The 12,858-nt window shown below is 40.6% G+C and overlaps 1 long non-coding RNA gene across 7 annotated transcripts in view; it reads right to left on the reverse strand.

Annotated features, from left to right (window-relative positions):
- Nucleotides 1-12,858, reverse strand: part of LOC131512756 (uncharacterized) — a 110,182-nt gene that overhangs the window by 13,700 nt on the left and 83,624 nt on the right. For 6 of the 7 annotated variants that reach the window (XR_009262295.1, XR_009262296.1, XR_009262294.1 and 3 more), the window contains exons 5-6: nucleotides 8,049-8,292; nucleotides 1,658-1,750 (exon numbers count right to left, since the gene is read on the reverse strand). This is a non-coding gene — a long non-coding RNA (uncharacterized LOC131512756). The remainder of the gene's footprint in view (nucleotides 1-1,657; nucleotides 1,751-8,048; nucleotides 8,293-12,858) is intronic. The other variant, XR_009262298.1, reaches the window with a different exon arrangement.

Genomic DNA, 12,858 nt, shown 5'->3' on the forward strand with positions numbered 1-12,858 from the left:
ATGAATAGTGAACCACATGGAAATGAGAACGTACTGTTTTCAGTAAATTATTATAGCCTATTAACTTCCCCAAAAGACTGGCAATTTTGTAAAATTCTTCCAATATCTGTTTTAATTTGTTTCAAGAACCCAACATTTAGAAAATTCTTTCAAAATTTCTCAAGCTACAAGTAGTACGTGACTTCTGAAATGCTAAAAATGCCCAAATAGTACTCTGTTGTTCAATGCTCTCTCCATTGCAAGTTCCCAAGTCATTATTGTAAATGTCTTCAGGGTGGGGAGAAATGAAGCTTTTTTTCCACAGGCGTGGAGGTGACTCCAATCGTAATTTTTAGTTACTAATAAAGAAAAGGGCAGCCAACTGAAATGGCCCAAGATAAATGGTTGTTGAAACTAGCATTTCTTAAAATTGGTATGGTTGGAATCTCAAAGGGTTAGAACTAATTTACAAATGGTAAGTCATAGAGGAAGCTAAAATAGGCCTAATAGGAACACAGCTTGGCATCCCCTGGTTGGTGCCTCTTGGAGCAAGACAACAGTGACTGCCCATTGGAGGTTTCCAAGTTTGAGGATTACACTTCTTAAAATTCTGTTTTGTTTTTTCTCTTAAGGGGGGTAGGTGTATAAGGGCATAGTAGGAAGGGAATGTTGCCAAGTTAGAAAACCTCGCAGCATAATATCCAAATGGATGTGAACTAAATTTAATGGCAACTGCACCCAAAGAAGGTCATTTCAAGAGGAAAATTCCAATTTATGCATGGCCAGGGTTACAGAGCTCAATGGCAGCTCCTTTGAAGTTCTAAGAGCTATTCTTTTGGGTTTCTTCCCTCCCCTTCTTTCTCCACCCCACCCTCATTCCTAGGGTATACTGTGATGTGATGTAAAAGAAAGCTATGTGTGGAGTGCCTGGGTGGCTCAGTCGGTTAAGCGTCTGACTTGGGCTCAGGTCGTGATCTCGCGGTTTGTGGATTCAAGCTCCACGTCAGGCTCTGTGCTGACAGTTGAGCTGTTTCGGATTCTGTCTCCCTCTCTCTCTGCCCCTCCCCTGCTCACTCTGTGTGTGTGTCTCTCTCTCTCAAAAATAAACAAACAGCAAAAAAAAAAAAAAAAAATGTTTTTTTTTTAAAGAAGGCGATGTCTGAAGAACATGTCCTCCCCCAAGAAAGGTATCACATTGGCTATGATAGAGGAGCCAAAAGTGTCTTTGTAGACAGGACGGGGTATGAATCCTGGCTCTCCCAGTTACAAGGTGTGTGATACAGTCAAAGTATTTAACCTCTCTGAGTTTTAGAGTGTCATCTGTGAAGTAACAACAATAGAACCTATTGTGTAGATTGTTGAGGGGGACTGTGAAAAAGTACATAAATGCAAGACTTTGGAGTCACACTGCGCAGATTCTCATTTTTCCTGGACCAGTTTCCAGCTGTGCGACCTACAAAGTAACTACTTTATACGCGCCTTATACAAACACTTCCTTATTTGTAAAGATAATAATGCCCACCTCATAAGGCCTTTTAAAGATTAAATGAGATGTTGGTAGACCTCTTGCAAGTAAGTATCTGGGACAGAGTAAATTCTTAATAAATTTTAACATGTGCATGAAGTGCCTAGGATTTAGCCCAAAAGGTAAGTTCTATAACTGATTAATTATACTTACTAGTTTAGGGGCACCTGGCTGGCTCAGTCAGAAGAGCATGTGACTCTTGATCTCAGATCATGAGTTTGAGCCCTGTGTCAGGTGTAAAGATTACTAAAAAAATAAATAAATAAACTTAAAAAACATTATACTTACTAGTTCAAAAGCTGTACCTGGTTATATACTTTGATAAATCTTCAGGTATTCAAGTTAAACACACAGGAATATCATTTGTAATTTTTAAATGTTGTATTGAAGTATAATACACATACAGCAAAGTGCAGCCATCTTAAGTATAAATTTAATTATATCTTAACCCATGACTTTAAAAGCTACAAGCTTTCTCTGTTGATTCTGTCAATCAGAAGAGAGATTGCTTTATCTAATTAAAATGACAGTTTTATTAAGAGAGAAAACCAGAAATACAACACTGAATATACCCAATTTTTTTTTTAATTTTTTTTTTAACGTTTATTTATTTTTGAGACCGAGAGAGACACAGCATGAACGGGGGAGGGGCAGAGAGAGAGGGAGACACAGAATCGGAAGCAAGCTCCAGGCTCTGAGCCATCAGCCCAGAGCCCGACACGGGGCTGGAACTCGCGGACCGCGAGGTCGTGACCTGAGCCGAAGTCAGACGCTTAACCAACTGAGCCACCCAGGCGCCCCCCAATTTTTTTTTAACCAACAAACAGCACACATTTTATTCATATAATTACTTAACCACCATCCTCACTCATATTCTACAGATTCCTTGGATTCACTACAACACTGGCAGTTGCCAAGCAGAGGTGACACATTCATAAAAGTGCCTATGAGTTTGACCTCTGTAAGCACCTGATTTTGAATCTTAAATTTTTTTTTTCTTTAATTGATTACATCTTACAGGAAGTTCAACAGCTTCTCTTGAAAAGCTTGACAGACAGATGTTTTGCAACTGAGTGAAGCATAAACACCAATACTTCCTGGCTTTGAAAATTCTTTATTCTGAAAGATCTGGCTGAATTCATCCATCACAAGCAAATGACAATTCCTTTTAGCAACTCCTATACCTAGCAGTTGACATGTTTATTTTGACAAAGATTCTAAAGCTCTTTCTGATTTCCAAAACGTTCAAATGTGAAAAAGCAAGTGTTTTAAAATTGAGGAAACATTATTTTGATACTTGATACTTTGCAACTTACATTTCATCAAAAGCAATATAGGTTGTCTATGTGTAAAAAAAAAAAAAAAAAAAAGCCTGTACAGGACACCGTGATTAAGACTCTACTTGGCCTCATGTTTGGGAGCTAAGTTGTACTGGGAGCAGGAGACTCAAAGTGATGAGTCTTGAGTATTTTCACCAATGCAAACAGCACTCCAAGGCAATTTATCTTTCATATTAATAATCCTTACCTCTTTGGAGTGTCCACTCTGTGATAGGCACTATGCTTATACATTATCTTATACATATGCTTATACATTATCTCCCCTACTCTCTTTTTTTTGTATTTAAAAAAAATTTTTTTATGTTTATTTTTGAGTGAGAGAGAGAGAGAGAGCATGAGTTGGAAAGGGGCAGAGAGAAGGGGAGACATAGAATCCGAAGCAGGCTTCAGGCTCCGAACTGTCGGCACAGAGCCTGACGCGGGGCTCGAACTCACAAACTGTGAGATCGTGACCTGAGCAGAAGTCGGATGCTTAACCGACTGAGCCACCCAGGCGCCCCCTTTTTTTTTGCATTTTTTAAAGATTATTTATTTTGAGAGAAAGAGAGAGAGAGTACGTGTGTGCAAGCAGGGAAGGGGCAGAGAGAGAGAGAGAGAGAGAGAGAGAGAGAGACAAAGAGAGAGAACCCCAGGAAGACTCCATGCTGTCAGCACAGAGCCCAGAGTGGGGCTCAAACTCATGAGCTGTGAAATCATGACTGAGCAGAGATCAAAAGTCACGTTTAACCACCCAGACTGAGCCACCCAGCTGCCCCTCTCCCATAGTCTTTATAAGTGTTCTATACAGCGGGTATTATTATTTACAGACAAAGAAACTGGGGCTGAAGGAGATCATTCTTTAGGCTAACTCATCTGTTTGGAAGGTCCTGAATTTGAACCCAAGCCTGTCAGACTTCATAATAATGTTATGAAGACTCTTTCCAGGAGTAGAAAGAGGATGAATGTTTATAACCGTACATGTATGTTTATGTCCACATATTTCATTAGGGAATTTCCTTTCACTGAAGCTTTATAAAGCATAAAAACCTCACTGCTATAGGCAGTTGGGCAGAAGGTCAGATTGAATTAGTGACAAGTATGAATTGCAAATTCATTTTAAATAAAATAGATTTTCCTAATACCATCCAAATTTCAAAATGGATTCCCACCCATTCTCTTTTTTGTGTGTTCATAAAAACCACTTGAACTGGGCAGATTTGGTGTTATCAGCCTAATGTTACAGGTAAGAAAAACAAGGGCTGAAGAAGTTAAGTGCCTTTCCTATGGTCAGAGAGCTGTTTAGTGATAAACCCACAGGTCCCTACTCTGCAGGGTGACCTAACAAATTCCTCCTGAATTACCAGATAATTATTGGATAAGGATGATATGTATTCGTTATATTAATTATTCATATATAAGAGATTGCCTGAAGTGCTCAAAGATGTATTTCAAATATTCCCCTTGTAGTCTCATTTATATCACTCTTTTGTACTACTTAGCAAGACAGAGTTTGCTAAATGAAGGAAAATTTCTGCCCAGATCCCAATCAACTTATTATAAATTCCAAATTAATAGGGTCTAAATAAATAAGAGCTTATTATGGGGCTAAAAGCTAATAATGTTATTTGTTTCTGATATCTTTTTTTTCATTTGCTTTGGCTCCAATTTGAGTATTTCATCTACTGCATATTTTTTTCTGTTCCTCATTAGAGATACAGGGCAAGAGAGGCACACAAGGAAAGAATTACTTGTATATGAATAAAATTAATAACCTGAAATTATAGAAGGGGGGAGAGGCATCTTTTTGATAATTTATCATAATGTTTAGTAACAGCAATTTGCAGTAATGAAATAACTGATCTTTGCTTCTCCTGGGTATGTGTTGCATTTATCAGTTTATGCTTTACTTACATTTTTTTTATTACTCTACTTGTTAAATTATTTAAACTTAGAAGGCAACTTCTAAGTTATTAATAGTACAGCAGTCTTCTGAAAAGGGAGTCATGCAAATAGTTATTTCATTTTTTTAATTCAGATTTTTAGGAATCAAGATATGTTTGTCATTTAACCCTGGGATTTATAGAGACTAAAAAGCTCAGGATCATTCACCACCCAGAACAGGGGGCTCAGCTTTAGGGCCTAGGCAAATGTATCTCTCTAAAATCAACTTTATATAAAAGTCATCTGGGTGGAAATGTGGTTTTCCTCATGCTGCGTCTCCTTACACTTCCGAAGGAGTCCTAAGGGAGTAAGATGAGTGAGAGCCAGACTGATAGCATGAAAGGCCTGGTGCTCTTAGAGCTATTTCTTCCATGATTAAAAAATAATGAATTTTTTGTTTGTAGGTGCGAGGAATAAACACTCCTGGATTCCCTCTGTTCTGTCGTTCTCCCTCTGGTCTACAAACACACCACAAAGGCTTCTCTGTTCCTTCCCTAAGTCACATTTCTCATTCAGACGTCCTTTCTATTTGGGGTTCCATTACTTACTTCCATTTGGTTCTTTCCTTCCCTGTATGGGCTTCTCCCATGTTTCTATTTTTGAATTGTTTCTTTCTGCAGGACCATCTCTGCGTCTCACTTCTTTATCATCTTGCTCCCTCTTTTGTATCTGGTATTATTCATCGTCTTTGTTTCTATTTATTTCTCTTCTTCTAGCTCTGATTTCTTTATCTCTGGCCCCCTGTTTCCTCTCCTTGATTCTCCTGTTCCCATCTCCACGCCCTTTGACCAAACAACCCCTCCCTACCTCCTACTTAAAGTCACTGAAGAGGCGCTCCCACTAGACTAGAAGAGAAAGAACAGAATAAAAAGAGAATTGAAAGGTGATGTACTGAACCTGGGAAGGGCAAGTTTAGTCATGCTAACGACTTCCCCATCCTCTTTTGGTCCCCAGGCAGTCTCCTCCACTGTCTGTGTCACAGCCGGGGACCAAGGCAGCACAAAGAGAAGGAAGCAAGAGGAAATAAAGGTGAGTTCTGGGGCAGCCACAGACACGAAGCTATTCCTTAAATACCGCCCGGTCAGCATTCATCTAAGAAACTCTACAAAACAGGATTGTGTTTCAAGTATAGAGCCACTCAGATCAGCTTCCCAGCAAGCTAGAAGCCATTCTCTCTAGAACCTAAAACTGACGGTAAGAATAATCAGATACCGTAGGTAAGTACTATCACTGTTTCCACCTGACCCTAAATTACTTCAAAACTCTGTCTGCCAGGGTGTTAATGCCCACCTCCAGGATACACATCTTGCTTCTCATGACTTGGCTATGACCCAGCCCCACCCTTGGCAGTTTTTATTTTTAACTATTTCCAGATATGTTTATAAACAAATCATGCCTCTTAGAACCACATTACTGCCACTCAGTCGTACAGCGGAGGAAAAATCCGGGACAGTTAACACTGTGGAAAGTCTGCATCTCTCTTATCCTTCAGGAAGAAAAAAAGCAGAAGAAGAAAAAGGAAGCATAACAAGTTTTTAAAAGCCAGACGAACAAGAAGCTCTCAGAAAAACCATTTTACCAGCCTAGTGGTAGTGAGATAACCAAACGTACAAACAAGGCGACCTTTCTTCCTTCCCCTCCTGACACCTGGCGTGAGGACGCTGGTGGCCAGGGCAGGCCAAGGCGGGTCGTGAAGCACTGTGCAGTCATTAGTTTGGGGGCAGCAGGGGCCGAGGACGCGCTTTTCATTTCACTTGGGAGCGCTGTGAGGAAGGATGAGGACAGAGCTGAGCTGACTCCATTTTTCCTTTTTTCAGGCAGTTAGCTGCCAGTTTGTTGATTTTGAAACTGAGTACCAGGGAAAACACCTCGACTGTTCAAATTCTTCAAAACAACAACAAACCTGCACTTTTCACATGTTTTTTTTATTTTGACAAAAGAAGTCTTTTTTTTTTTTTTTTTTTTTTGAGTGAGGTAAATAGGGGAAATTACCCTAAGTTTGTAACATTGTTTGCTAGGAACCTCTCTGATGTCAGTCCTTCCGCTCCTCCCACCCCGGCCTGCTCTTAAGACAAAAGAGAGAAGAGCTGGGTCTTCGGACAATGAAAACAAAGGCCCAGTGCTGAGGCCTTTGTCTAACCTTGCAGAGATCGAGGTTAGGTCTGAGCAGAGCATGTCCCCAGACAGCCAGGAGTCCTTCCTGGCAGGACAGCTTCAGGCCTGGAATCTGCCCACTCAGGGCTGCCCTCATGTGGGGACCCCTTGGTCCAGGGGCTTCTCTTTAATAACATCTGAGCTTTTTTTTTTAATAATTTTTTTAAACATTTATTTATTATTGAGAGACAGAGAGACATGGAATGTGAGCAGGGTTGGGGTAGAGAGAGAGAGGGAGACACAGAATCCGAAGCAGGCTCCAGGCCATGGGCTGTCACCACAGAGCCGGATGCGGGGCTCAAACTCACAAACTGTGAGCTCATGACCTGATCCGAAGTCGGACACTCAACCGACTGAGCCACCCAGGTGCCCCGAATTTTTGTTTTTATTTCCTGGCTTCAAAAAGATAACAAAAGGATGAGCTGAGACTGAATCCATAGAACAGAATGACACACATACACAGAAATAAGTTATATGTTCACAAATATACATACAAAGATTAAGCACTGGGGTTGCAATTTAATGATAACTTCCCCCCAAGTAAGTTTTAAAATAAAATAAAAACAAATAGAGCAAAGAAAACTCCTTTGCCAGATAGGGTCCAGTTCTGGGTATTCCTGAGATTTTTCAGGTCCTCTTTTGCTTGTGAGCCCTCTTGCCCTTAATTGCTGTCTCCATGGTTGGCATTAGAAGGGTCACTGCCTGGTCTCAGAACTTTCGTTCCCTTTGGGGAGCCCCATACCTGTCTTTGTCTCCATTTGGTAAAATGTGGGGCTTGAAGCAGCTGTGTGCACAGTGTGGGCCCCTGCACAGAGCCAAGCAATGGTCCAAGGTAGGACGGTGTGCTTCCTACCAGCCTACACTGGGCTCTGCGCCTCTCCTCTCTGCCAGGCTGCAGAGGGAGGGTTTACTGGCTTTCTGCTTTCTATGGAAAGAGAACTATCTCCAGGCTGAGTGTTCTCAGAAAAATCTACCACTAGAGTGGAAAAGCCACTCCTGTTACTTTTTTTGTCCTACAAATACCCATTGCTGGGAGGATATGTGACTGTGGTGCATGTAGTAGTTTCCTAGGGCTGCCATAAGAAAGTATCACCGACTGGGTGGTTATCTACTTAATAAATAAAACTTACTGTCTCACAGCTCTGGAGGCCAGAAGTCCAAAACCAAGGTGTGGGCAGGGCTGTGCTCCCTCTGCAGGCTCTGGGGAAGGATCTGTTCCAGGCCTCTCTCCTAGCTTCTGGTAGCCTCAGGCATTCCTTGGCTTATAGATGCATCATCACTCCAAATCTCTGCCCCTCCATGGTGTTCTTCCTGTGTCTCCACATCTTCTTCCCTCTGTATGTCTGTGTGTCTGTCTCTGTATTCAAATTTCCCCTTTTTAGAAAGACACGAGTCATATTGGATTAGTGCCCACCCTAATGGCCTCGTTTTAACCTGATTAAATCTGTAAAGACCCTCTTTCCAAATAAGGTCACATTCTGAGGTTTGGAGGCTAGTACTTCAGCATATCTATTTTGGGGGACACAATTCAGCCACTACCGGTAGTCAACCTTGTCGTCTAAATATTTTCTCAGCTTACAAGGAACACTGCTGTCTCTTGCTTTGTGCGCCAGCTCGTGGAATCTTCTGTAACTAGAGTAATAACAAGGTTCACACAAAGAGTAAAGAAGACCTGCACAGTATGTAGGGTTAAGTCATCGCATTGGCTTTAGAAATCTCTGCTTGGCTACTTCCCCTCAGCCTGCTCAGTCTCCTCTTCCAGTTTCACCCAAGGTTTCTTTTCTAAACTCCCAGCGCTCAGACACATCTGAGCTGCTCTTCCTTCCTGTTGTAATGGCTCTCACCATTAACAAGAAACGTATTATTCATGATGGGGACGGGGGGAACTGCTGGAAAATGTGTCAACACTACTATTGGTGGCCTAGTAGCAGTCCACACTCATTATGGGGCAGTTGTGATGGAAGACTGGAAGAGACGTTTTGAGATCCTCAGGTGAAAAGTCATTGAAAAGAGAAATCATTTGGGTTGGATTGTCACAGCATTTTCTTCGTAAAATCAAAGCACATTTGTGTTAATGAACATCTTGGGTTCTCCTCATTTTCCAGGCAATATTCATACCAAACGCACAATACAAATCCTGTCCTCCAGGGCTCACACGATGATGTGACTAATCACCTTTTATTTCCATAGCACTGCTCCTGCCTCCCCAGATTCTCTTATCAGCCTCCTGAGTTAGAGTAACAGATAGGATGAGCAGGTGAGAAAAATGGTGGAGTTCAAAAAATGGCAGGGATGCACTGGGGCCTGGGTCTCCAGCCTGCGTTTCCTTTCCTCCCAGCGGGCTGCTAGCTCCTTGCACAAACTCATGGCACTTGAATAAGACATGTTGGTTTCGTGTACAGGTTGGGCCAGTTTTCAGCGTCTTGTTTGAACGTACTGTTTTTGACTTTTATTTTCCAGTTTTTCTAGTTGGGTAAGCCTGGGGTAGATAAGTTGGATCAGAGGAGAGATCCCACTCTGACTACAAAGGCTTCCCTGGCAGGTGGGATTTAAAAGGGAAGGTGGTGAGAGTAAGCTTGGAGGAGCCAGGTGATAGGCGGAGTCAAACCCTGTTTTTGCATAGAGCAGACCAGAGCACTTCATGCAAGCTTCATGCAAAAGGGCGTTGGGAGGACTGGATTTCCTTTCTTTCTTTTTTTCTTTCTTTCTTTCTTTCTTTCTTTCTTTCTTTCTTTCTTTCTTTCTTTCTTTCTTTCTTTCTTTCTTTCTTTCTTTCTTTCTTTCTTTCTTTCTTTCTTTTTTCTTTTTCCCCTCACTTGGAAAAATTTATGTTTTTCTTTCTGATAATTCACTAGCACTGTACAAAAAAGTAAAAACAGTACATAGAAAGTGAAGGTTTCTACAATGTCAGTACTTCTCCACTCTGGCTGTGGGGCAGCCGCATAGATGGTAGTGCGAGTTATTTTCATCCAGACTTCTTCAAACACTGTGTATGTCTGCATCTTTATCTAGGTAGAAATAGCACCATTAACAGAGTCATAACATTGTGATTTTTCTGCACTTTCTCCTCTTACAGTGCAGAAAATTTCCCGTGTCAAACCATGAAGATGTAACCTATTCTTTTTCTTAAAAAATTACATTTCATATTTTAGAATAAAGCAATTCTTGCACAGATTCAAACCACACAGAAAAGTACAAAGTGAAAAGTAAAGTCTTTCATGCTTTACCTCTAGTCCTTTTCCCCTAAGGTAACCAATGAGATTGCTGTAACAGTTTCCTACATATCCTTCCGGAAGTATAATTACTAATGTCTCCATACATGTGCGTATAGATAACATTACTTTGTTCTGTAACTTGCTTTGTGTATGCAACACATCTTGAGATTAAAAAAAAATTTTTTAATGTTTATTTTATTTTTGAGAGCGAGAGAGTATGAGTGGGGGAGGGGCAGAGAGAGAGGGAGACACAGAATCTGAAGCAGGCTCCACACTCCGAGCTGTCAGCACAGAGCCCGACACGGGACTCGAACCCATGAAGTGTGAGATCATGACCTGAGCCAAAGTTGGATGCTTAACCGACTGAGCCACCCAAGCACCCTTTTTTAAATTAAAAAAAAATTTTTTTTAATGTTTAGAGATTTAAAAAAATCAGTATATGCAGAGATACTTCACTTTTCTGACAGATGTGTAATATTCCATTGCATGAATACACATTTCTTTCTTTCTTTCTCTTTCTTTCTTTTTTTCTATTTCCTTTTTTTTTTTAATTTTTTTTTAACGTTTATTTTTGAGACAGAGAGAGACAGAGCATGAATAGGGGAGGGGCAGAGAGAGAGGGAGACACAGAATCAGAAGCAGGCTCCAGGCTCTGAGCCATCAGCCCAGAGCCTGACGCGGGGCTCGAACTCACCGACCGCGAGATGGAGATCATGACCTGAGCTGAAGTCCGATGCTCAGCTGACTGAGCCACCCAGGCGCCCCTCTGTTTCCTTTTAAGTAAGCTTCATGCCCAGTGTGGAGCCCAACACAGGGCTTGAACTAACCACTCTGGGATCAAGACCTGAGCTGAAATCAAGAGTCAGACGCTTAACCAAATGACCCACTCAAGCGGCTCAAACACACCATTATTTAGTAGACACTTAAGTTGTTTTAAAATTTTGTACTAAAACAAATGGTCCTAGAATAAGCATCCTTATATATTCATCTCTGTATATGGAATAAAACATTAGTGCTCAATTCTCCACCCTCTGACCAGCCCCGGGCATTAGCACTTCATTTATTGATTTATACTTTTACAAAATCTTTTGCCAATTTTTTTTTATTTCTTTTGCCAATTTGACCAGTGATATCTTGCTTTAGTTTTCATTTCTTTGATTATTAAGGCATCTAACCTTATTTTATATGGTTTGTTACCCTGAATTGCCTGTTCATGACTTTTGCTTAGGTGTTCGTTGGAATAATTATCTTTTATCTTTTGATAACAGGAGGATCGCATTTTCATGGAAACATGCCCACAGAACTCCAAGGATGGATCCAAGGTTTTAAAAAGTAATTATTCTTTGCATATTCATAATTTTCTAATAAACTCAACACAGACCAGGCTAAAGTTTACATCTGTTAAAGAAAAAAAAAAAAGATGCAGGAGGAAAGCAGGAAAGCACAGCTTATTTTCCAATGTCTCTTGTCATCTGAAGAGCATTTTAAATTTTTTTTATGTTTCTTTATTTTATTTTTGAGAGAGAGAGAGAGAGAGAGAGAGAGACGGCGAGAGGTGGAAGGGTAGAGAGAGGGAGAGAGAGAATCCCAAACAGGCTCTGCATTGTCAGCACCAAGCCCAATGTGGGACTTGAACTCACAAACTATGAGATCATGACCTGAGCCACCCAGGTGCCTCTGAAGATCATTTTTTTTTCTTTGTTTCTATTTTTTTTTTTTAATTTATATCCAAATTAGTTAGCATATAGTGCAACAATGATTTCAGGAGTAGATTCCTTAGTGCCCCTTACCCATTTAGCCCATCCCCCCTTCCACAACCCCTCCAGTAGCCCTTGGTTTGTTCTCCATATTTATGAGTGTCTTCTGTTTTGTCCTCCTCCCTGTTTTTATATTATTTTTGTTTCCCTTCCCTTATGTTCATCTGTTTTGTCTCTTAAAGTCCTTATATGAGTGAAGTCATATGATGTTTTGTCTTTCTCTGACTGACTAATTTCACTTAGCATAATACCCTCCAGTTCCATCCACGTAGTGGCACATGGCAAGATTTCATTCTTTTTGATTGCTGAGTAATACTCCATTGTATATATGTACCACATCTTCTTTATCCATTCATCCATCTATGGACATTTGGGCTCTTTCCATACTTTGGTTATTGTTGATAGTGCTGCTATAAACATGGGGGTGCACATGTCCCTTTGAAACAGCACACCTGTATCCCTTGGATAAATGCCTAGTAGTGCAATTGCTGGGTCGTAGGGTAGTTCTATTTTTAGTTTTTTGAGGAACCTCCATACTGTTTTCCAGAGTGGCTGCCCCAGCTTGCATTCCCAACCTGAAGATCATTTTTAAGGAGGTAGTGAATATGCTAAGGAAATCATTCTTATCAATTTAACACAGATTCCTTATAAGCGACTCTTTGCTATCTTAGCATACACATAAATAAAAGTAATAAAACAATTATACGTGATAGACTTTCACTCATTCTGACTGATTCCCCCTCAGTTCAAATTACTGAAGTTCTCTTATAATACTGAAAAACAAATCCACTTACAGAGCCAGTGACATCATAATGATTAAGACTGAATTCATTTGCACTCCCTCACACATTTTCCTACTGGATGAGCGGCTTCCTTGTTTAAATATGGAATTCTGTGATCATAAAATGGATTCCATCCAGATACAAAATACGAAAAACTGAACTCATGGGAAATGACCCTTGCAGGGG

Source organism: Neofelis nebulosa, chromosome 1 (assembly GCF_028018385.1).
Source record: "Neofelis nebulosa isolate mNeoNeb1 chromosome 1, mNeoNeb1.pri, whole genome shotgun sequence".
Classification (NCBI taxonomy): Eukaryota; Metazoa; Chordata; class Mammalia; order Carnivora; family Felidae; genus Neofelis; species Neofelis nebulosa.